This window comes from Pinus tabuliformis, chromosome Q (genome assembly GCF_031772625.1).
Source record: "Pinus tabuliformis cultivar Carrire ecotype Pingquan chromosome Q, CPIR1, whole genome shotgun sequence".
NCBI lineage: Eukaryota > Viridiplantae > Streptophyta > Pinopsida > Pinales > Pinaceae > Pinus > Pinus tabuliformis.
The window spans coordinates 157,502,701-157,528,169 of NC_142296.1; positions in this window are offsets into that span (position 1 = coordinate 157,502,701).

Sequence of the window (25,469 nt, forward strand, 5' to 3'; positions counted from 1 at the left end):
ATCATGAACCTGAATTCAACATGAAGGACATGGGGTTGATGCATTATTTTATAGGTTTGGAAGTTTGGCAAAAGAATGGGGAGATATTCCTTGGACAAGGAAGACATGCTACAAAAATTATGAAAAGATTCAGAATGCAGGATTGTCGACCCATGGCTACTCCCATGATCACCAACTTGAAGAAAATAGATGCATCAGGAGATAAGGAAGTAGACCCCACCTTGTACAGGCAGCTCATTGGGTTGCTCATGTATTTGGTCAACACTAGGTCGGACATTTTCTTTGTTGTCAACACTCTTAGTCAGTTCATGGTGGAACCAAAAATGGTGTATTGGGAAGAAACTAGGAACATTCTTAGGTATGTGCATGGAACAGTCAGATATGTGTTGAAATACTCCCGAGTGGAGGCCGTTAGATTGAATGGATTCACAGATGCAGATTGGGCAGGTAGTTCAGTAGATCGAAAAGTACCTCGGGGATACTGCTTCATTGTTGGATCAAGGATGATATCTTGGTGTAGCGGGAAGCAGAAATCGGTAGTTCTGAGCTTAGCAAAAGGAGAATATATGGTAGCTAGCACATCCACGTGCGAAGCTATATGGCGTAGAAAAATTCTTGTGAGCTTGTTCAGAAAAAAGATGGAGGTGACCAAGGTTTACTGTGATACTTAGAGTTGTATCACACTCTTTGAGAATGCAGTATTTCACGATCGGTCGAAACACATAGATATCCGATGTCACTTTATCAGAGATTGTGTTCAACGTGGGGCAATACAACTACAATATGTCCCCATAGGAGAGAAGGTAGCTGATATACTCACAAAGGCTCTTAGAAGAGCTAAGTTCACTTAGTTCAGAGAGCAGATGGGTATGGTAGAAAATTCATTTCAGTAGTAGCAATAGTTTACAGTGCAGGGATAGTTGGCAGTGGCAGTGCCAGCAGTAGGACAGATGCAAAAATTCAGAGGGATTTGCAATACAGATGCAATGTTGACAGTGGTAGGGTCAACATCAATATAGACGCAACATTTGCATAGAGGTTGGTGGACAACATGACAAACATCAACAACATAGAGGGAGATGTTACAGAACAAAGTAATGCTTCAGTAGGTTGCATTGCCAGAGCACATTCCTTGCTAAGAGGGAGTGTTGATTTCTAGTAGCATCAGATGTGTTCTAAGTCTCAAAATTTGCAAGGATTCTTAGACACATGCATTCTCCAATACCCATAAATCATTTTGGGAAATTCCACCGGAGACAGTTTTATTAAAATAAATAATTATTTTTAATGGGACCCTAAGTCTAAACTTAGGAAATTAAAATAATTAATGGGTATTAATCTAAACTGTGGGTGAAACTTCTAAAAGAAGGTGAATATCAAGTCAATATGATCCTAGCCATTGATTAGAATATAATCTAGGTCATTGATTGATCAACAAGAGGATTATAAGAGGAGACTTGATGGGCATTTGTACAAGACACCAGAGGCAGATACTCAGTTACCTGAGTAAGATCGATTTTATCACTGGTTGAAGTTAAACAAGAGAAAATCGAATTAGAGGGAGAGTTGCAGGTGAGAAAGGAAGAGAGGGCATCAATGTCTTCAGAGAGTGTAAGGCAGCAAGACGCAGAGCAGGAACAAGGTGACGCAGAAAGAGGTAGCATAGAGGCAGATTGATGCAGAGCCTGCGTGGGTAGCTAGACGCCGGGCGAGTGTGAGAAGTTTGACATAGAGGGACACAAAAGGATTCCAGGGAAGAGGAGTACTTCACCTGGATTAGAAATTTGTCAGGAAGCGTCTGTAAAATTTCTCACTCCTGTTTTGCTGGTTGTAATTTGTACATGAGAATTTGTTGAAGAATAATAAAACCCTCATCTGCTGCACCGGTTTTGCCACATTGGGTTTTTCCGGGGACGATTGTCTAAAAATAATTGTGTCATTGTGATTGTATTTGTGCCAGTATTTTTCCTTACATTTACTTTCTGCAATATTTTAATTGTGAAGGCTGCAGTAGAATATATTTCGATATTTGTTGTAAGAACACTGTGAATAACTTATTTATGAGATAATAAGTAGAAGAAATAATATTAATCACTGCAGTAGAACTTCTATTTAGAAATTTTCACAATCCGAGAGTCTGCCACTCTTTACTGTATCATCTTGGTCCATCATGTACCCTTTTTAAGACTTGTTTTTATCTGCCCCATTAGTATTTTCTTCTTGTCTATCTCCCTGACTAGTCCCTTGTTGTCATTGCTTCTGTAAATATGAAAGGATTTGAAGAATAACCGAATTAATCTCAACTTTCTTTTCTTGAGCTTTTGCAAGCCTTTCCCAGGCTTCAATCAACCTCTCATTATCTATTTTGCAACTTATGATATCTGCCATCAAACTTCTCAATGTATCTACTAGATCAAAAGAGTCTCCCTCTCCTTGCTGCTCAATTGATTTCTCCCATCCCACTGATTTCTCTTATGGCTTATACGAGGAGTCATATGAATTGTACTTAACCATTATGCTCTTCATCTCTTAGCCTTTTATTTTTTGCAACATATCATTATTAGATAAAATAAAAGACATAATCAAAAGCATTACCTCAACTTACTGTTGGTGAGGCTATTGCATCTACACAGGTCAATCCAGATTAGCACAATACATAATAATAATATCAAGAACATATTAGTACATGCATGAATCAAGATACTAGAACAATATTAACAATAAAATAATTGTCATGCATGCATGATAAACATATAGATTTGCAAAACCATCTGCATTTACCACGATGTATAGTGTTGTGAACCAGTTTTGATACCACTATGTAACACCCCACCCCACATTTACCCAGTTTTACAAGCTAACCATGGTAAACATTAGCTGAGAGTTACTATGCATGACCCAACCTACAAGATTTAGTTATAGAAATGGAGTCCACTTGTCAAACGTTACTGCATCACCCAAAGACAGATGATCATTTAGATGCCAAAACAATTTCCACTAATGACCTTTTCTCTGAGACGGAACCACTTTCAACCAAGCTTTACAGCCCAACCACACACATGAATTCTTGTCAATGCAGTCAGAGGGCTCCAACTGCATGCATAACTCATCCTCCGTGCGGTTGTGGCTGAAATTTCCTCTTTCTGTGCATGCGACCACAACCTTTGTTCCATATTTTTAGGGCTTTCCTACAAGCCAACTGATCATAACCCTCCATAACTCTATCAACAATATTTGTGTGTCTATATGCTCTATTCCAGGCTCTATTCTTGTTCAAAATTTGTTCAACACATGCGAATAATTTAGACAAACACCTTGTAAACATAGTACTTATTGGTCATGCATGCGTAATATGTTCATTGTTTCATTAGTTTATTCATATGTTCATCAAGAAGGCTTGATACCCTCTCATACTTAGATGTAACAACAATGATTAGCACATGCATCCATATAAAGCATTTAAGAGCCTATCAACCATGAGCAAGATATATAACAAGAGCTCTTCACATCATGAGAAATATACCATGCATGTAACCAACATTTAACCAGAATGAAACCATGAAAACCAGTCACATAATCACACATTAAAACAAAACTTGTTCACATTGATCTCATTAAATAATAACACATAATAACATATGCCTAGTGCCAAGCATGTCAGGAACTTCCACGTACCACCTGACCATATATTGGGCTAAACCAAATCTTTCTTTCATCCAATCACCTCCGTGCCATATTCCAAATGTGAATCTAGGATCACATGGTATAACTAAAACATAACCATACAAGGAATCTAGAGGAAGCCGCTTCCACCCTCATTCAACAATGATTTCACCCAATATCGGTTCCATAAATGACCAAAAACAATACAAGCTTGGATGCCTAATAATTTCTTCACCATACCCAAAGGAATTTTCCTCTCTCCACTCACCTATCAAGAGCTTCCCTGAGAAAACCATCTCCACCTTTAACCCTTGTGATTTTCCTGAGACCACATCAACTAGGATCCAAAATCTACCTATAGGCCAAAGCTCAACCAAATAGGGAACCCACTAATCATGGATATCCAGGAAATGGCACATGGCAAGGTTGTATATGATTGTCAATCCAAACAAATATCCATGTCAATGACAACAAAGTAACCATCAAACCAATGCATAAACCATGCATCATAATCCTAGCAATATAAATCAACATGCACATTGTTACTTGTAAAAAACCTCTTGCTGGTTGCTCTTTCCTTTGCTTGATTTTTTTCCCTTTCTTTCTGCCGATCCAATTCCTCTTGCACTTTGTGCTTTCCTTGCTTGTCTCTCCTTGTGTCTTGCTTGTGCTCCTTGTGACCAAGTGCTATCCAAGTGATCTCTCCTTTTCTCTCCTCTTTTTGTAGTATTCTCTCTTGTTATTTTCTATAAGTGAATAATGCTAAATGATGTCTCTCCCAATTTATTTTGTTTTGTTTTCATTTTCCTTCATTTTTCCTTGCATGCATACTCTTTTACTATTTTCTCCTTTTCTTGTCTCTTCCTCTTCCCCACTCGTTGAATTGGAATTTCCTTCATTTTCTTTTATTTCTTTTTCACGTTGCCATATTTCCTTGCTAGCTTGTAATAAATATTTTCCATTTATTGTCTTTTACCTCTTGCCAATGCCAATGCCAATTTCCATAGTCAATAAATAAATAATTAATCACAAGTGATTCTCAATGTAATGTTTTTCCCTCATTCAACTTGGAATACGTGTATCGTGACCTTGGTTTTATTTTTGTTTTTATAATGCCCATTTATTACATGTAATTTTAACCCAAGGTTGTTATAAGCTCTCTGGTTCAATTACATTCACCTCACACGAATAAATATACAACATTCTTTCTATCCTCTACTAAATAACCCATTCTCATTTGTCATGGCTAAGTTTATTGACATAGTGGACTCTATTAGGATCAACTAGAAGGCTCGACATCCCCAACTCTTCAACTTCCCCCAAATCAAGTACTTCACTTCTCTTTTTATTCTTCTATAATAATTTTTAATGTATAGTTCATTTCTTTTCATTTGTCTCTCTCATTTCTTTCATTAATTTCTCAATGTTTAGATTGGTAATGCGGTGTTGTGTGCTAGCATGGTAGCTAGTTGATCTAATGTGGGGGCCTTCATTGTGTCTACAACATCTCTTTCCTCATCATCTATTCCTAGAGCCACAAACTATGTTTCCATCACCAAGAATTCATGGTTGTTGAGCGCTTTCAGTTGATTTGATCCATTAACCATTTAAGGATTTAACTTGGATCACACCTTCCCATTGGGAGGATTTTGGTCCCTAAAATCTTCCAAGAAAAGATGAGGAGACTTGATTGTCACCTAATTTATTTTATACCACTATTCTCTCTTTGTTGTTTGTCCTTGGAGGCCAATCTACCATATCCCTTGTTGTCCTTTATAAGTCACTCATTCCTTTCTCTATAGAATTCTATCATCCTCCAATTCTTCAAGAATGTGTGCATTGTATCATCCATCTACAATTCTTCAAGGACATGTAGGTCATTGTATCATCCTCCAATTCTTCAAGGATGTGTGATGCATTTTATCATCCTCCAATTCTTCAAGGAGATGTGGTGCATAATTTTTTATGGTAGTAAGGTCATGATGTTATCTTCTCCACCCAAGGTGGAAGGCCTAAACAACCTTGGATACTTCATGTTCACCATTCAACCAATTTATATATATGGAGGAAGTCTCAATCTAAAGTAATTCTCATTTACCTACTCAATGATGTCAAAGATCTGTATCTTAGGAGCTTGAGTTTCTTGGTTGCTCCTTGTAGAGGTCATGCCACACCTTATCTCCAATATATATTTTATGTTCTTTTATGTGTTGATTATGTTTAGATTTTTACCATGGTGGTTTCACTTTGTTGACCAATATCCTACCACATTCATTCATAAATGAGGTTTTTAAATTGTGAAATATATAGTGAATATATTGTAGGTATTAGGGGTGGGATATGGGAAGGGTGTAATTATAGGTGTTTTTCGTGGGGGTGGGTGGGGGGGGGGGGGGGGGGGGGGGGGGGTTGTGGGGTGAGAGAGGGGAATTTGTTTAAAATAAGGGTTATTTTTATTGGAAAGATGTATTGGGAATGTGTTCAACAAAAGGATTTTGAGAGTTTTTTGAATATCGAATGAGATTAGGGGTATTCTTTAATATACCACAAATGCAAACACTATGACATATGTTGACTAAGTGGAGAGCCCATGATTTTTACTATTGTTTTCTTTTCTCAACCTACACAAAAAATTTCCAATGTATTTATTGAATCTTTTCCATGCATATGCTTGCCTTCCTCACTTCCCTTTACATTTTTGTTCCTCCTTTACTGCCTAAACATAATTTCAAACGATGAGGGAGGTAAATAGTTGAAGCAAATTTTAAAAGGTGATTTGTTTGTCGAATAATGGAGTGATCAATTGCATGGGTTTTGAATGTGCACAAGTTGTTCGTCCCATATTTTCAGATGCTTGCTACTATAATTTCTCAACAATTGCATAAATGTCCAATTAACAACTTTAGTTTGTCCATCAATTTGGAGATGAAAAGTAATGGAATAATATTTTAGCTTGGGGTCCATTATTGATATGACTCCAAGGGAGCAATATATAGGTTAATTTATATGATAGGACCTCATGGGGTGATATATGTGGTTAAATGTATATGTAATAGTGCCGACTTAATAAAAATGTTGCATGTGCAACATGTGAATATGTATATATAAAGATCATGTAGTCGTCATTTATGAACTTGTAATTTAGATATATGAATGTGTTGTGATATGTCGAGGAGGTTCTTCGATTCTTTAAGAAGTTATTGTGTAAATCATCTCTTATCTATTTAAGAGTTGTGTTTCACACTCACATCTAGTTTACATGGTGTGTAGTATGATTTATCGTGCTATGTTAAGGTTATGGTACTTAACATCTGATATTTGTGCCATCACAAAGAAAACATAATAGGATATTGCAATCCAAATTTTCAAACTTAGAAGTATCAACATTCAAAGACACATTAGGAGAAAGGATCGTCAACAAGACAACCTCCAAATCATGGTTTTAAAAGGTATGCTAATTTAAAATTATCATAAATTTTGATTGAGATTTCCAATTGAGATAATTTATAATCCATTGGAAAGAGAAAACATACTATGAAAAGAATGATAACTATTTGAGATCATTATTGTTAGAGGGTTCGGGTTAAACCTCAATTAAAAAGTGATGGCAATACCTATATTTATATGAGATGAAGATGACTTGATGAAATTGATCCTATGGATGGCTTTGTATTTCAAAGCAATAAATCTTAGTACTATGTTTGCAAAAAGATATTGACGACAAATTTATGGATTAATGGTATAGTCTAGATAAGGATACTAGAGGATCTAAGAGGGAATAATTTGAAAAAGTATTCACAGGTAGATGAATAAATGATAAAAAATGAAGGAAATGTATAAAATTCAAGTTGAATTAAATGAATTAAAAGAAACAATTTCCAAATTGTAGAAGTACAATGAATAGCTACATGAATATATTATAAACAAAGGCAATGAGTTCACCTAGATGCAATCCATTAATCAAGCATGGGTGAAGGAGGTTCAAAAGCTAAATCAAGAAAATATAAGAAAATGGAAGTTGGAAAGGGATGAGTCAAGGGAAGAATTAAAAAATAAAGATGAAGAAATCAAAATAATAGGGACAAAGATATTACCACAAAAATTGAAAAGGATACTATCAAAAAAGTTAAGATGAAATTTGTAAGAAGGTTGAGGAAGTCCTATATATTGATGAGGTCAAATAAACAATACAATTTAAAATTAAAGAAGGGTGCAAAAATTTGATAGATGGAGTCACATTGCAACTTCAAAAGGAGAAAGAAGACAAGATTCAAGAAGGCTACCAAAAGAAACTTGAATAAGTTGAACACCATTAGGAGGAGGTACATAGAAAATATAATATTCTTATTTCAATGCCTAGAGAAATTAAATATTGATCAAAGAGAATAGATGATACCATTGTCTTTGAAAATAGTATGGATGACATGGGTGTGAAAAATTAAAGAAAACCATCTAAGGTGAAACCATATCAACATCGTCACCACCAATAAAGTCTTCAAGAAATATAGGAAGATAACATTGGCATTACCAAGGAAGAAAATGGAATAATCAACAATATGCATGGAATAAGGAATCAAAAAACCATTATTTCATAAGATATTATCATATACCAATAACTACAACAAATTGGAGAAGTCACAACAATAACATATGGAATAAAGAAAAGGAAATCATGCAAAAACCATTATCAAGGATTATGACAAAAAATAATTTAGTTTGGATGGATTGATCATCATTAGTGGAAACAAGAACACATGAATATAAGGATCTAATAAAGGAGTCACATGTGAAATGTGTGAATAGGTATATATAGAGATCATATAGTTGTTATTGAAAAAACAAGTGATTTGCATATATGAATGTATTATGATATTTGGAGGAGGTTCTTTTTTTGTTCCCAAAATAGATAAAACACAACACACACATTTTTATTCAAGATGAACAAAAATACAATACTAAGGTGTTTTACGCAAAATCCAAAAAAGATTATATTTGTGTGTGTGTGTCTCCACAAAATATTTCACTATAGTACATCTAAATAGATCCCTCACCTTCATAATGTCAAGTATATTATCTATCAAATAATTCAAAACAAATAATAGACTTATAAGTCCCATGTACTAACATATTACAAGTTAAAAAGGAGTTCATAAATTACTAAATGAAAATTGTTGTAAGACCACTGTACAACCACCTTGTACTTCTTCCAGAGAACCATAAAGCTCATGTCGTTGAAGTCCTCCTTTTGAGAGTTAATTTGCATTATTGTGCTATCTTAAATATGAGTATAACTAATTGAAAGAAATCAATTAGATATTACCCTTCATTGTTGTGCTAATGGAAGGAGAGAATTATCTTGTACTTGGAGCCTACCTTTCTTTTATTCTTTAAGGAGTTACTATGTAACTAATCTCTCCAATCTATTTGGGAGTTGTGTTCCATGCTCACATTTGGCTAATTTATTGTGTTATTTGAAGGTTTTGCTACTTAACAATCCCTTCCTAAAGTGTTGTCCAAAATGTTCCCAAGAACTTGCTACTAGATATAACATGATTAACGTTAAATATTATGATCCAAAATACTGATTAAAATTATTATACAAAATTAGACTTTTTTGTATTATTAATGAAGATCTAGAAAATCATTATTAGTTAGAATTAAAATTTGGAAATTTGTTGGTATTTTATTTAATGTAAATGGGCACTTGTCATTTGTGATCAATTGTCCATAACCAATTTAGTTTAGGACATAAGTGTATTTAAAGCTTATTGTTCTCTTCATGCAAGAGTATTGAGTGATCATTGTAAGCTCTTGCATTTTATGTAAATTTGTTTTCCTTTGATTAATTAGATTTGTGTATCTGAGAACACTTCTACTATCATTGTGGCGTTATTGCTACAATGATGCAATTGGTGAGAAGAGGAGAAGAGGGTATTCTATTGTTGCAGGCTTTTGGAAAGCTCCATCATATTGGATAATAGTTGAATGGACATCACTAACGACATCTTCAAAAGTAGTACTTTAGAGGAAATTTCACCTTAAAAGTGCCCATGAAATTTTCATGTAATTTCCAGGTTATAATATGTAAACCAATCAAAATCCTTTAAATTTAAAAAGAAGTACATGTAAATACTTTGGAGGGAAAATAAGAAAAACTATTTTTTTAATTGTATTTTTGGTTTATCTCCTTATAAGTTTACTCAAATTTCAAGTGTAGACACTCATTGGATGAAAAATTAAATTCCACATCCACGAGTACCCATTACGTATACTTTTGAGAAGACTCACATTGATAAAAAAATGAAGATACATTAAAAAAACATGTTGAACACTCTATTTTAATGTATCTTCAATTTTTATCAATGTGGGTCTTCTCAAAATTATGCGTAATGGGTACTCATTGGATGTGGAATTTATTTCCGCATCCAACGCGTGTCTACACTTGAAATTTGAGTAAACTTATATGGAGATAAGCCAAAATACAATTAAAAAAGTAGTTTCTTCTCTTCCCTCCAAAATTCATCTCTTATTTTATTATTTTAACTATTATTTTTCCTTAGGAGACCACTTTTAGGCTAAAATTTCCTCTAATGACTATTTGATGTTGAAATATCACTTCCATAACAAAGGGATAAAATTCTATGGAGAATAATGCAGATATCAAGATCCCTTTGATTCCCATTTTTGCATGACTATCTCCTCAAACCTAAATCTATAAATATGTCTTTCTAGGTCTAACAATCCTTGAACAACAAGGAGTTTGTCATTGATATTTCCTAATTATCCTGGTAACCCTTAATGAACCCCACAATGGTATCCCTTAATTTTATTAGGTGGTGTTGATCGAATTAGGAAAAGAGATCAAACAATTGCAGTTGGTAGATAAAAGATTGCTACAACAAACATTTATGAAGGGACGTTGTAACTCTCTTCGATTCATCATTAATTTTAAAGGCAACATATTGTTTTCATGTATCACATGAAATCTAGTGAAGTTGTTATCTTATATAAGTGGATACATTGATGGACCTCCAAATTAGGTACAACTTAAGGGCCATCTAACCTTTCCTAGGCACATTAAACCTCTCCTTCTGCACTTAATAATGTATTTCTCAACTTTAATAAGTTCTTAGGAAGGTTAAAGATGATTAGCATATCTTGTGTGCCTAATGTGTTTATTATGCAGAATATTGAGAATATTTGATACAAATCACATGGAATCTAGTCAAGAGAAAACTATGGGACTTGTCCTATGCTGAAGGATAACCAAAATTGGTTGGCTCAAGGCCATTATCACTCCCCTGTAGTTGTGACGCCATCAAGGAACCAAATCTTATTTTCTAGGGTTTTTCAAGGGAACCAACCCTCTCTTCAAGGAGGTTGTCACTCAACTATTTTTGTATAAATAAGAAGCTTGACTAGTGCATTGGGGAGATAATTTTTGTTGTTAGAAATCAACAATAGTTAAGTGAAGGCTTTTGCCCAACGTTTCATGTTCTATAATATTTCATGTATGAGCACATTTCTTGATTAATGAGAAGCACTCGTTGGTTTCCAGAGTAATTTTCTTTAGGGACCTGAGTCTCCTTGGTCGGGGCCCAACCTAGTTTCCAGACTTATTTTTCTTTAGGGACTCGAGTCTCCTTGGGCCGGGCCCCAACCTAGGTGCTTAGGCCCCCTCTTTGTAATTTTATTTTCCATCCATTAGTTCAGCTAGTCATTTATGTGATATCACTTTCAAATATTATTTTTTGCAGGTTGATAAGTTAGTTTGTTTATTAGTCTCTTTATGCATTTTTCTTTAAGTTTAACAACAATTCTTTGATATAGTTAACATTCTTTTCCATGCATTTAACTTGCTTAGATTATTATCTCTTTACTTCTTGTCATATATTTCTGCAATTTGTTAGTAAATAAATTCTCGTTTTGCATACCTACAAGAGCCTCTAGATTTACTCTTTTGAGGAATAAATCGATTCATCATAGGCATAAGGAATTGGGAAGGCCTTCTTGACCTCTCCTTAGCCCGCATTCAACTAATCCATCTCTCAACCACATGTAAAAAGCATCAAAACACCTCCATATTTTCACCCAAAGCATCTTCATCCTTCCTTAGCATATTACAATGCACACTAGACCATAAAGATGGAATTTAGAAGTTCAGAGGCCCCCTAGAATCCTTAACCTAGAGGTTGTAGCAAAACAACTTTATTTTCTGCAAATTAGGGTTTATTGTTTGAATGTTCTCTTTCAGTTGCAAATTGGTTTACCATGCATAATAGAATAGATTTGATTTTTTTCCATCTTTCTTGAAATGATTTGCTTTCCCTTCCTTCAATTAGAGTAGGTTTACTTGTTGTCATTTTCTTTTCTACAATCATAAGTATATTTACTTGTTCTTGATTTTGTGCAATTTCTAAGTATTTCCTATATCGTATATAGCAGAAACGGTCTCTGTACAACCTAGTTTCCCTTCAGTTGCATCAGATCAATAAAAGAAGAACACATTGCATGCTACACACATAGTGTTGACCCCTCTTAAGTTTGTATGAACCCTGGGTTGAGAATTAAAGTTAAGGCCCTAAGGAGTTTAAGCATTCTTGTTGTAATACTGAGGGCCATCACTCTTTGGCTTCGTTTCCGGGGAGGTGTCAAAGTATGTATTGTTTTCTTGCCTAGTTGATTCACTTCTTTTACTTTCTACAAAAACAAAAAACTGCATTAGGCATCTTTCATTTCAAAAATAGAAAATTGCATTTCATTAGCATTCTCATTCAAAAAATTTACAAAAACAAAAAAATATTTATTTAATACCACAATCCCTCACTTGATCATGTGGTGCGGTAAGAACCACATCACCATCCACTTTTGTAGGTAGAAGTGGAAGATGTGGCAGAGAAGGTAGAAAAAATGGATGGAGATCGGATGGCATGAAGGAGTTCTTTTGAATTCCCAAATCATGATACTGATATAAATGTTCATACGAAGAACATCTCTCCATCTGTACCCTCCCACTTCCATGGTATGAGATCAGAAGACCCGAAAAGCTTTCCTTTTGAATTTGAAGTACTTTGTAGATTTTTTGATTGCTTATTACACTCTCAAAAATTGAAATTTATTTCGGCTACATTGAAAAAAAAAGCTTTTAAATGGTTTATGGGACTAGGTACTAGCTCTGTAAGGTCATGGGATTATATGAGAACATTTTTTTTTGAAAAATATAAAGAATGTGATCTTAAAGAGGAAACCTTTACAATGAGTCAAAAGGAAGATTCGAGTATTGAGAATATTGTAGAATGATTTTTGTATAATTTTAAGAGGGAAAAATTGCATAATTTAGGATTTGACACACTGAAAACCCTCTTACTTAGAAAAATGAGAGATGAGTGTATTGATCTCCTTAATCTAATGGGGAAAGGAGATGTATCTCAATTATCATTTGAAGAAATTTGTGAAATGTGTAAGCACATATCAAGAGGAAGGGAAAAGTATGGCAAGATTCCTTGGGATTCAACCATGGCAAGAGTAAATAAATCAACATCAAAATCAGTAAGTAGAGCAAATTTTGGTAGTTTCTAGATAAATTTAAAACATATATTCTTCACAATTTGAGTGAATAAACATGTATGTTAAGAATGCAAAATAAGGAAAAATATAAGAATGTTTCTTTATCTATATTTTCCCCTGAGTGGATTTGGTAGTTAATGAATTAATATAGAAAAAATATATGCTCCACATTGCAACATTTTAACTTTTTTTTTTTCCCAAAGAAAAAATCGTAATTTTATTTAAGAAAACAAAATTACATGTTGTAGGATCTCCAAAAGCATCTCACAAAAACCAGACAAAAGTTGGCATCTAGAAAGAAAAGAAAAGGAAATTAACTTGGGTCTAAGTGGAAATACTTAGTTTCCATTTTTCCCTTTCTTCTTATCTACTTTTCGCCATCCTCCTTGAATAGGAGAGGATGATACAATGGCTAGCTGGTTCTCCTCTAAATTCCTTGGATTTTCCTTTACTGAGTCTGAGCTTTCCAATGACTAAGGGCACTTGACTCCTGTCTCCTTCTCAATCTTCATTGCTTGGGCTGAATTTCCTACTATCCTTGGATGTGAGTTTGGAACCATGGTCCCATCTTGATTAATTTTCCCATTTGCTGAAGGTTCTAGTGGGTTCTAGTTTTCCTTATTTATGGGATTGCCCAACTCCTCCTCTTCCTCTTCTTCTTCCAGTTGCTACTCTGGAAATTTCCATCCCTTGGGATTTTTATCTGGATTCTTTTTCTTCCATGGGTATTTCTTTGCCATGGGACAAGAAATTTGTAAATGTCCAGTTTGTAGATAGAGGCAACATTTGAAAGCCTTATTCTCGAAATCTAAAAACTGGTTCCAACACTGATTGTTATGTGTTAGAAGAATACGGTCAAGTAGTCCTTTGCTAAGGTCTACATCTACATAAATTCTGGTGAAAGTGTATATTGCTTCTTTAGTTCTTTGTGTGTCCATTTTGATGAATCTTCCTAGCATTTTACCAATTCCTTCTAGAAATTTTACATGCCAGAAATGAAGGGGAAGATTATGCAATCTTACCCAGGCTGATATTTTGGAGACCACCATTGAATTTGCATTGAATTCCATGAACCATGGGGTGATAAAAAGACCCGCATTTCCCCAGAACTAAGGACCCTCTTGTAAAACATACTCTCTGATCTCTTATGATTTAAATTTTACGACGAAGTAACCTCTTGAGCATAGTTGAACCTCATAATTTATTGTCCATGTTGTGAAAATCCATTTAAAAAGATCCACTAGTTTTGGCCATATACTATTAAATCTACAGATGAATGCCTGGGTACCAAGAATGTTTACAATTTGTTCAAATTTGACGAAGGCTTTAGTCTTCCCTTTGAGGATGTCTTTGTATGAAGTAGATCCATGACATTGTCCCTAGATCGGTACAATACCCTTAGGGAAACTAGATCCAGACGCACCCCCCAGCAATCGCAGGTTGGTGATGATAGAAGAATTTTATTCAATTCCATAGTCTTGTAGCATCAAATCATCTTGCATAGATTTACCCGCAAAGATCAAGATTTGAACTTCCGTTGGAGTGCCTGATATTTTATGGATCTCCCTTTTCATATCACGCAGTAAAGAGTTCTTTTGAATCCTAATCAAGAACAATTGCTCATTGGGGATTTTTTTCAAAAATTTGGACAAAGGCTACCATGCCCAAAATAGAATGCTCACCTTTCTCATCAAGGGGTTTTACGAAGGATTGAAATTGATCTCTCACCTCCATATCTAGATTTCGACAGTAAAAAACCTCTAGATCTGTTGAAAAAAACACTTCTCCAGACAAATCCAACTCATTGACCATAACTTTCTTGTCAATGGGCAGTTGATCCAAGATTTTCCTCCAAAAATCAATGAGCAACAAGCCCCCTTGCCTCCGATCTGAGCCATGGGCCTCTGGCATCTGAAAAAGGTATAGATTTGAGGTCATGCACACATGGAAACTTAGAAACACAACGATGAAACCAAATCAACTCAGAAATTATCATATAGAAGTGAGGATGTCCAGATCCAACCATTTGGAGGATCGATCTATGATTGCAGATGACTTTGTCAATCGTATTTCTAGTACTACATAGCCTTCGGCTTTTTTACTGTTTACCTTGATTATGGCTACACACGTGTTCCTGCAGTCCGTAGACCAAATAAATACCTCCTGCCTTCCACCCAGATCCCATCCTTTCGTGTTGTAGGGATGCCAAGCATCGTCGTAGTGGGCTTTGAGGGCAAACTCGAACCATTTGATGCAACCCTGGTGCATACTGTAGCCCAAAACCCTCGTTATCTTTGTCGCTCCGATTTCCCCTATCTCAATCGAATAACAACTTAATCATAAGAAATTTCACATATTCTGCAACTTTTTAACTTATTTACAATCTGAATGTTAACTTGATAGTAATTTGATGCAAATAATTCTAGCATAACCTACAAAGGGATCAAAATGAATCCAAGTTTATGGGTTCTTTGTTTAATGGTAATTTGATCAAGAGATTATGGGAAGAATGAAAGTACTCTCAATTTGACAAGAGACTTTCTAAAAGAGAAACTAAATTGGAAAGGGAAAATTTGCCAAGCAAGGAGGGTGGGGAAGATATGTGAAGAGAGGCCTCAACCCAGAAAAGTCACCATGGCAAACATGCAAGACAGACACCAACTCTTGGGCAAAAAGAAACTTTTGAAAGGCTCACACTTCTTCCTAGATTAAGATTTAGCCAGCAAACAACAAGAGGAGACAAGAGAAGAAGTGGAGAAAATCAGAGCAGCAAGAAATGAAGGGAAAAGGGCATGGTTGTACAATGGTAAAGCAATTATTTCATTGTTTGGGCCTCTGGGCAAAACAGGGCAGAAATATTGCAGTAAAGAAAAAACAGAGAATTCAACAATAGGGAGGAAAACAACAACATGGATGAGAAGGGGTGAAGACTCAAATTTGAGTCTTATGTGCCAAACTGCATAGCAGTCAAATCCCACCAAGGTCTACCTAAGTTTAGTTTGTTGGAATTGTAGAGGTTACCCTTGGAGGAGGGGACCTGGATTAGGGCCTATTGCGGAAGGTAGAGACATAATTTGTCTCACGGAAACTCATGAACATGATGGTTGCAAAAATCCTGTGTTTGACAGTTATTTGAAGTTAGCAGTTTGGAACATAGTAGCAGAAAATGGCAAAGGGTATGGGGAAATACTAGTTTTAGTGAAACAAAAAGAAGGTAATCACATTTAATTAATTAAAGAAGATGCAAATAAACAATATTTATGGTTCAAAATATCAAAGAATGAGAATCACATAAGAATTGCAGCATGTTATTTTGCCTCTCAAGTCTCAAAAACTTACAAAAATAAGGGGCTAGACAACAAGGATCTGTATGCAGCTTTAAAGCAATATATTGCCATGTACTCTCAGCAGGGAGAAGTTCTTTTAGTGGGAGATTTCAATGCTAGAACATCAAATCATCAAGCTAGTATTTTTTGTTGTAAAGAGGATCATAATCCTTTTGGCTCACTGAAGAGGAGAATCCCTAGTGGTTTGGGTGTTCAGAAGATGACAAAGTTAGCAATCATTTTGGAGAGGAGTTGCTTACATTGTGTGGGGCTTTCAACTTAATTATTTGTAATGGTCTAGATAGATGGAAAAGGTCTGGGAACTTCACTTGCAACACATACAATGGGGCAAGTGTCGTTGACTATGTGATGTGTTCACAAAACTTGATAGAAAAGATAGATGAAGTTAAGATTGGAGAGCATATTTGGGACTTAAAATTAGATCATTACCCAATTTTATAAAGCTATCGTGGTTAGAAGAAAGACAAAATGGGAGAAAAACCCAATGCTCTCGACAATCATTATCAAGGGGAAAAATTTTCTAACACAAGAAAATTGTACTATCTTCAAGAAAATGTTAGAGAGATTAATTTAGAAGGAAAAAACTGGTTTCAAAAGCTTCAACAATCACGAGTTAATAAATATAATCCAAAGTGCACTTGAGAAGTGCAAAAGAGAAAATAATAAGAAATAAGAATCAAATTGTTTTCCTTTAAATGCTTGGTTTGACGAGGAATGAAAAATGGCAAGTAGAACCTTGAAAAAGGTAGGCAAGGAGAAGATGAATGTAAAGTTATATAAGCAGATACTAAAAAGGAAAATATATGAGTTCATGCAAACAAGGCGAGAAGAGTTAATATATCTAAGCAAGAATAACCCAAAGCTTTTCCGGCAGGAACTTCAACCAAGGAAGAAGCAAATTGAAAATAATATTACAGCCAATCAATGGTTTGAATATATAAAGCAACACTATGAGAAATAATCAAAGGTGGAGCTTCCATCCAAGATTAACACAACTAAAAAGCTCTTCATGTTACAGGGAGTGGAGGTTGGAATTAAGAAGCTAAAAATAGGAAAGGCAAAGGACTTGGTTGAGCTTCAAGCAGAGTATCTAAAATGGGGAATGAACACTCTTGGAGCGCATATCATGGAAATATTTAAAAACAACATTCAACAAGGATTCCCAAGGGACTGGACAACTAGCTTAACAATATCGCTTTTAAAAGTGGAGACATTAATAACCCTCCCAATTATAGAACCATTATGATTAGTCATTTGTTTGCAAAGCTTTTTGGCAGCATGGTAGAAAATAGAATCAGTAAGTGGGCAAAAGTAAAAGAAAAGAGGGCAAGAAGACAAGCGGGTTTTAGGCCGAAGCATTCTATAGTGGATCATGATATCATGTTGAGACACATTGTTAAAAAGGTTTGGGAGGACAAAGAAGAAGCATTATGCTGCTTTGTTGACTTCAAAAAGGCATTTGACACAATCCCTAGAGATAAGTTGTGGCGTCGAATGGAAGAACTTGAAATTCCTTTGCATTATAGAGTCGTTGTCCATAGACTTTATGAAGAGGTGAAAGTCAATATTAGAACCTCAGCAGGTATTTCAGAAAGATTTATAAATGACATTGGAGTCAAGCAAGATTTCCCTCTATCTCCTACTCTTTTCAGCTTATATATTGATAAACTGGAAGAGTGGATAAATCTGCAAGGTGGAGCCGGTGTTCGGTTGGGGGAGTTTGTGATAAAGCTTCTTTTATATGCAGATGATCTTGTATTGATTTCTAAATCAGACCATGGATTGCAAATTCACCTATATGCCCTTGAGAATTTTTGTAGAGAAGTGGGGATGCAAATCAATACTAGCAAGACCAAAATAATGATATTCTTTAATAAAAGGAAGTAGAGCCAACATACGTTTTCTTTGAAGGCTACATTCTTGAAGAAGTAAATGAGTACAATTACCTCGAGATTGATTTCAACAACAAACTTAATTGGGAGGACTACAGAAAGAAGAGAATTTTAGGAGGGTGGGAAGTATTATATGCCCTTCAAAACAAATGTAGAGAGGCAGAGTTATGGGTTGGAAAACGATTAGTGCTTTTTGGACTCCTAGTTTGTCCAGTGATGCTATATGGGTGTGAATTGTGGGCTAGCAGCACCCTTGTCTCAAAATGGAAACAAATTGAGAAAATCCAAAAACACTTGATCATGAGCAAGTTCAAAATAAAAAAATCGGTACCTTATGAGATAATGTTGATTGAAACAGAAGCAACTCCCATAGAAGCAATTGCTATGGTGCGGCTCATAAGATATCTAAAAATAATTGAGCAAATGGGAGTAGGTAGATGGCCTAATGTTATCTTCAATGAAGGCATGAGTGAAAGAAAGAAAACATGATGAAACAAAACTACATATGGATGCGAAATTGGAATATCTACCTTAATGCCCGTCCCACAAATAGCATGGAGCTAAATGATTTTGTTATGGAGAAGTTTCGTAAACGGGTACGGGGAAAAGAGTTGGGTAGAAAGAAGAAGTACTACATTGAGGAATTCAACCCTATGTGTGATCTACAACAAAAAGAGTTCATTGGAGCTAGCATTCCGAGGAGGGAAAAGGTTTTTATTGCTCAATTAAGAACCAACTCGCATCAACTTCGATGTGAAATATGACAGTGGAAAAGGCATAAAGAAGCTTGGGAAGAATGGTGTGTACATGTTGCACGTCTGGGGCAGTGGAATCGGAAAAACATTTCATTTTGGAATGTGATGCATTCAAAGACATTAGAGAAAGTTATGGGAATATGCTAGCATCAGTTTCTTAGCATTGTCTTTTTAGTGAGGGGATTGTTGGAAAGTTGGGCCAGCTCATCATCAATTTGAACAAGAAAAGGATTGAATTGCAAAAGACGAAAATAAGGGAACTAATAGTGCCATAGACTATTTTTAGTCTCGTGGATGTTAAAATATCATTTCATTTTAAAGTTCTCAGCTTATCAAATCCACTAACATCTTTGCAACTCTGATCGTAATAAGTCTTAAACTTATGTTGAATGCTATTTAATCATTTATGTTGTTTCTGTGGTAATATTTCAATCTTACAACACTATATACATCTTTTACAATTGAAAATATATATAAGCAATAACCTTGGATAACAATAAGATCTCGAGCATAATGCCTGAAATTCTAAGGAAGATGTAAATAGTTAACTACAGTGAATGGTCCACAACATTTTTCTAACTAGCATACTTTTCTTACCATTTGATTTCTAATTTGAATGACATTGCTCCAAAACTCATAAAGGTTTGACATGGTAAAAAATATGATTTTAATGCTTGCTCTAAATCACACATGTTATCTTTCTAAGGACAAACTTGTTACATCTCATGTGAATGACGACTATGGATACCATGCTCTTATGAATTTGGATTTTGTTTCTCATTTATAATTTGGAACATATCTAGATGATACAACAATTTATCTTGTGGATTTTCAAATCTTTAGAATGATGTAATGAATAGATTTTGCATAAGCTAAATGATCATTGATGATGAAGGATAAATCAAAATCTGGTATCTAAGTTTTCATATTCATTTGTAATATAATTGATTTGGTGAATATCAAACTCTCCAAACTTTCCATTTCATCATGGTTGTATTGTATGAATTATTTAGACCTCATTGGGTGGTATAACTAAAACCAACCTCACTAGGTAATGCAGATTGTCACATAAAAACACAAAGACATTTCCAACACTTTATACAAAAGTGAATGTTCAATTCACAATTCATTTGGAATTTATGAAAATATCAAGTAGTCCAACAATTCTCTTACACATTTGGTCTTTCTCAACAAATTGATTTTTGATTACTTTAGGTATAGTCAATCCAAGCTAGTTGAGCTCCATATCCACAATGATTTAGCTTAGATTGACCATTTAGGGAATCTCTCGATGCTAGGATAATGTCTTATTTTGTTAGTCTAAAGTGTGGGGCAAAGCTACCAAGGTGATAATGGGTAGCTTGCTTATTGTTCCTCTACGCTCTCTTATAGAGGTTGGGAATTTCCTTGTAGGGTAGAGTTAGAGAGATAACACACATGTCTTGGTTGATTTCCATTTAAGTGTTTGGACGTCTTTGTCCTAATTTGTTTCCTCTTTATTGCATCATTGCGTGAATTTCATTCTCTTGTGAATCTTGACATCCTATCAAGTTGGGTGTGAATCTTACTTGCTCAATTCAATAGTTGTGCTAAAGATGTTTGGTAGTGCCATTGCTCAAGGATTATTTATGACTAAGGAACTAAGGTTCTTGGATTGTCTCCTTTTCAAGTGTTTCCTAGGGTTTAAAACTTAACCATTTACTTCACTTAAACCTGACTCTAACCATTCTTTTACGTTTAAACCTCACTTCAAGGCCATTGCACTTTTTGTAGGGTTTTCTAGGGGTTAAACCCTCCTTCAAGGCCAATATTCTCTTCCTTTATGGTTTCTAAAAGAAGTTAGTGGCACATTTCTTTCTCTTAAGTCTATCAAACTGAACTTCTAAAAACTTCATGAAGTATTCTTATTTGTTCTATTGTTGACCTTGAAGGACTCACTGTATAATGCACAAATGGTTATACACTTTGCAAATGAGCCCTACCTCTTTGCTTATTGACAATTGCATCGTAGAGAGAAAGTGATCATTTCATAAGATAAATGGGTTATGGAGGACATAAATGATTGTTTTAAAGTGGTTTCCCATCTTACTATACTTTGAGGCATGCCTGTCATCCTCTTGAGGTTATGTATAGTGACATTTGTGGGCCTATGACTATTCATTCTATTGGGGGAACTAAGTACTTCCTCACCTTATTTAACGAAGCTATTAATCATGCTCTAGGAGGATATTTTCACTACCATTTACAAATTATTCTTAGAATGTTTATGTGGATCTCTCCCCTTCACATTATGATGTCGATGATGAAGATGTTATTAATGACTCATTTGGAACCCATCCTAGAAAACTATCTTCTTTTATACCTTTGCTAGAGACTATCTTCACCAGGATGTGGAATGCTTTTGGCGTAGGAGATATGTGTGCTATATGTCGTCCGTATTCAACATTAGGAGGGGATGTAAATCATGTGATGTAATTTATTTTCTTCATGGTCCCCCATTCACATTAAGGGGGGATGTTAAAAATAAGGGTGAAATCTTCATTTTCAACGACAATCGAACTTACTCCCACTCTAGTTTGCATTTTAGCTACAATTTACCTTTTATAAAGTTGGATATCTACACACCTGCTGAAAATGCAATAAGAAAATTTCAGTTTGACTTTGCCTTGGTCAAATTAGAGAAAATTCAAATTCTATTTCAACAGAAATATTGGAGGTAGTTAACTGAGGTGACATGGCACTTTTCACTCAGTTAATTTGAGTTGGGGAAGCTTGAGTTCAATTCAGTATGATTGATTGCTAATTTGCAGTAATCTATTTAAGTTAAATTGAGTTATGGTCAGTTAAACTAGTTCTAATTGCTAGAGGAACTAGTGGAGGTCAAGTTATGGAAGTGAAACTTCAACCACACTCAATGATCAACTAGTTAACTAAACAATCGGCCCAAAATAACTGATGCATACAGAGAATTCGAGTTACCCAGTTGAGAGGGAGATTCCAAGGCAATGTACTATCAGTTTTAGACTATTCCCATGTGTACAGGTGGTGCATGTAGTCAGAGGAAGGACCTAGAGGAATTGTGCAATCCAATTGAGGGAATTTCCTAAATAATAGGGGCTAATTTCCTCAAGGAACAACACAATGAAATAGGAGCTTGGAGGACTTGAAAATTGACTAAGTGTTGGCCAAAGTCAGTCAATGAGGAAGAGAGATACACTATGCACTTGCAGGTTGTCCTCAGGCTTGAGCAAGCATATGTATTCATATATATTATTTGATTAACGCAATATAGATAGGAAGGGGTTTTGAGCAGATGATTCCCCCTAGATAAATATTTGTCCATGTGTGAAAATTATTCTTGTATGTTTATGATTTGTGTTCGATCGTGAATTGACTTCTGCAGAATAGTAGAGTAGATTTGAGTCTTGTGTTTTAGTAAATTTCATGAGCAGTTTCTGTTGGCTTGCTGGGGTCTGACACAGGTTCAAAGTTAATTAGCCAAACAAATCCCTGTACTACTGGCCCTTTCGGTAATAGTCTGCGGAGCGCGGACTGAGGTCTCACTCGAAGCAGTATGGGGGATGTTGGACCCAGGTTTCCGCACCCTTGAGATGTCTGAGGGGTTGATTTAGTCCAACTATGACTACTTTTGCGCAGGTTACTTCGCGCGTTTCCCTGGTCTGCGAGGCCTTCGTGGCCTGGTTATATTTGTCTTTGCGAAGCCTTAACCAGGGGCTGTGGGGCTTTCACGCGGATCTTACTTATCTTCTTATAACATTTAGTTATCTTTGCATAAACAGATACCTTATATTATATTCACTTACTCAACACATTCATATAAGTTCACGCAGTAAATAAACAATAAACTTGCAATTCATACCTAATATACTTCAATGCATAAAACAGGAAAAGATAGACAAAAAAATGGTAAAACTTCTCTTTATTAATGCTTCCAACGGTTATAGACTCAACCTGCCCTGCGCACTCAGCTACATCGGTCCGCACACTCAACTGCAAACTACTAGGCCTCTGCGCACTCAGCTGTAGAGCCTTCTCCTACTCTACGACCAAAACTAGACTTTACACTTCAGATACTCTGTTATGCTTCTATTCCATGATCATCAATTGATGTCTTAACTACTTAGAGCCTCGCTCTATTTATACAATCCCATGGTCTGCGGACCATGGGTAGATCTCTCAAACCGACATTACATTACAAAAATGAGGGCGGACAACCCTCTGACTCATTTACCATCTTCGCGCTCCACGCCCACAAATCGTGGAGTCTTTACAATAGACTTAGTCAAAACTTGGGCTTTAAGCCCCAAAACTTGCCTTGGGGGGAATCCCACGCCCAACAGGGCCCCAACACAAACATCGTGACTTGCCCTCGAGTCACTCTGTCGGTGCAGAGATCTTCGCGCGGACACCTTCCAACTTTGCTCGGACGGCTGCAAGGTCGGCAACACACTGAGTGGCTGCCTGTTGAATCTCTTATACTCGTTGTTCTGAGACCGCAGTGTCGAAACTTCTCCCCTGTATCTGTTCCTGCGTCTCCTGCATCTGCACGAGCTTGCCTTCAATTGTTGCTGTGATTACAAAGGCCTCGTCGATCCAAGGCTGAATACGCGTGAGCCTCTGAGTGAGGGCCATCGTCTGCGCGATCCCTTTGACGTTGTCATATTGTTGCTGTAGCTCACGTGCCGCTATTTCTAAGCGCTCTATGTGCGGGTCCTCCTGCAGATTTGTGAGGACCTCGAATGATTCTTCTGACATTCTAGTGCAGTCCCTTACTACACTACTGATCTCCTCCATCCCCTATGTAATGGCGCTGATGCGTTGTTCCCTTAACTTTGGAGGAGTTGAAGGCTACACGTTCAAATGCAACTCTGCTATCTGAAGATTCAGTTCCAGTTGAACTTTAGCCATTTCTTCTAGCGCACCACTGTTGCTAATCTTTGGATGTGCACCTCTGTTGGTGCTTCTGCTGGGATGGCTAGCTCAGGGACCATCTGGTAGGATTCTTCAATTACCTACACCATCTGCCTGTTCTTCAACTGCTCCATGTTGATCCTTTGTTCACTCAACACCTGTAGTGTGCAGCTCTCCCTAGCCCGTAGTTCTGCAGTAATCCCATCCTGCAAAACATAGAGCATCTCCCGAGAGAGCACAGTCATGTTGATCCCTATTCCCTTTAAATGTACTAACCATAGGCCTGTCGACCTCATTTGTTGTAACCAGTGCCCCTTCTGGCAGCACTATTGTGTTGGTCGTATGAGCGTGCAACATTTCCTCGGCTGCGGCTGTTCCTATTGCAAGGCTAGTCGAGAGACTACCAGCCTAAGGAGCGTGCACCTACAACTCCTGAATCTGTGTTTGGAGGGCCCCAAACACAATCTGATTCTCCTTTGTAAAGTTCTGGAGGGCCTCTATGGTGACATCGTGCACCGTCTCTCCTATATCATGCAGATCCCCCTCAGTAAGGGTGATCGGGTCGATAGACAACTTAGACACTTTTACCTTCTTGCGTGGCCCCATCTGCTCGCTTGGGCGTTGGCACTTCAATTGTGTTGACACTGTTTGTGGGTCTGCGCCGCCCTCCTCTACCTCTATTTCCATCTCTTGCTCCTGCTCAGGCGAAGGCGACTTTTGGCCCTCACGCATTTTCTTTGCTGCCTTCTGTGCTGCTGCTGCGGCCTTTTTCTGTTCTACCGTTGTCTGTGTAGTGTCCTGTGCCTCCTGCGCCTTTGCTGCTACTGCTTCTTTCCTTTTTTTTCCGCCAACTACCATGCACAGTTTTGCCTCCTTCTTTTTCTGCATAGCAGACTTTTCCAGTGCAGAGATGTCTGGAGCGCGCCACTCCGGCGGCCACGTCTCAAGTACGTCGAAGATCACATCATCTGTGGCTATGTAGGATAGTTTGTTCCATTTCTTTGCAGGGTCCTTGCACACCCTGAGGTAGATGTGATGAAAGTCCACTTTAAACTCTGCGAAACTTGGAGGTTGTTGTAGACAGTGGGTGATAACCGCGGTTTGCAGTTAATCCCCATTCTGATATTCATCTCCATGAACACCCAAAATATTTTACAGTCGCGGATCTGATTTGCATGTTTAGTGGCCCACAGTGAAGTGAACTTCGTGGCCTCCGAGAGATCTCTTGCAATTGTGGGGAACTGGTTATCCTCAGGAAATTCCCGAGCCACCAGCAATATGGACAGCAGAAGCCATGCATAGTGGAAAGTTTT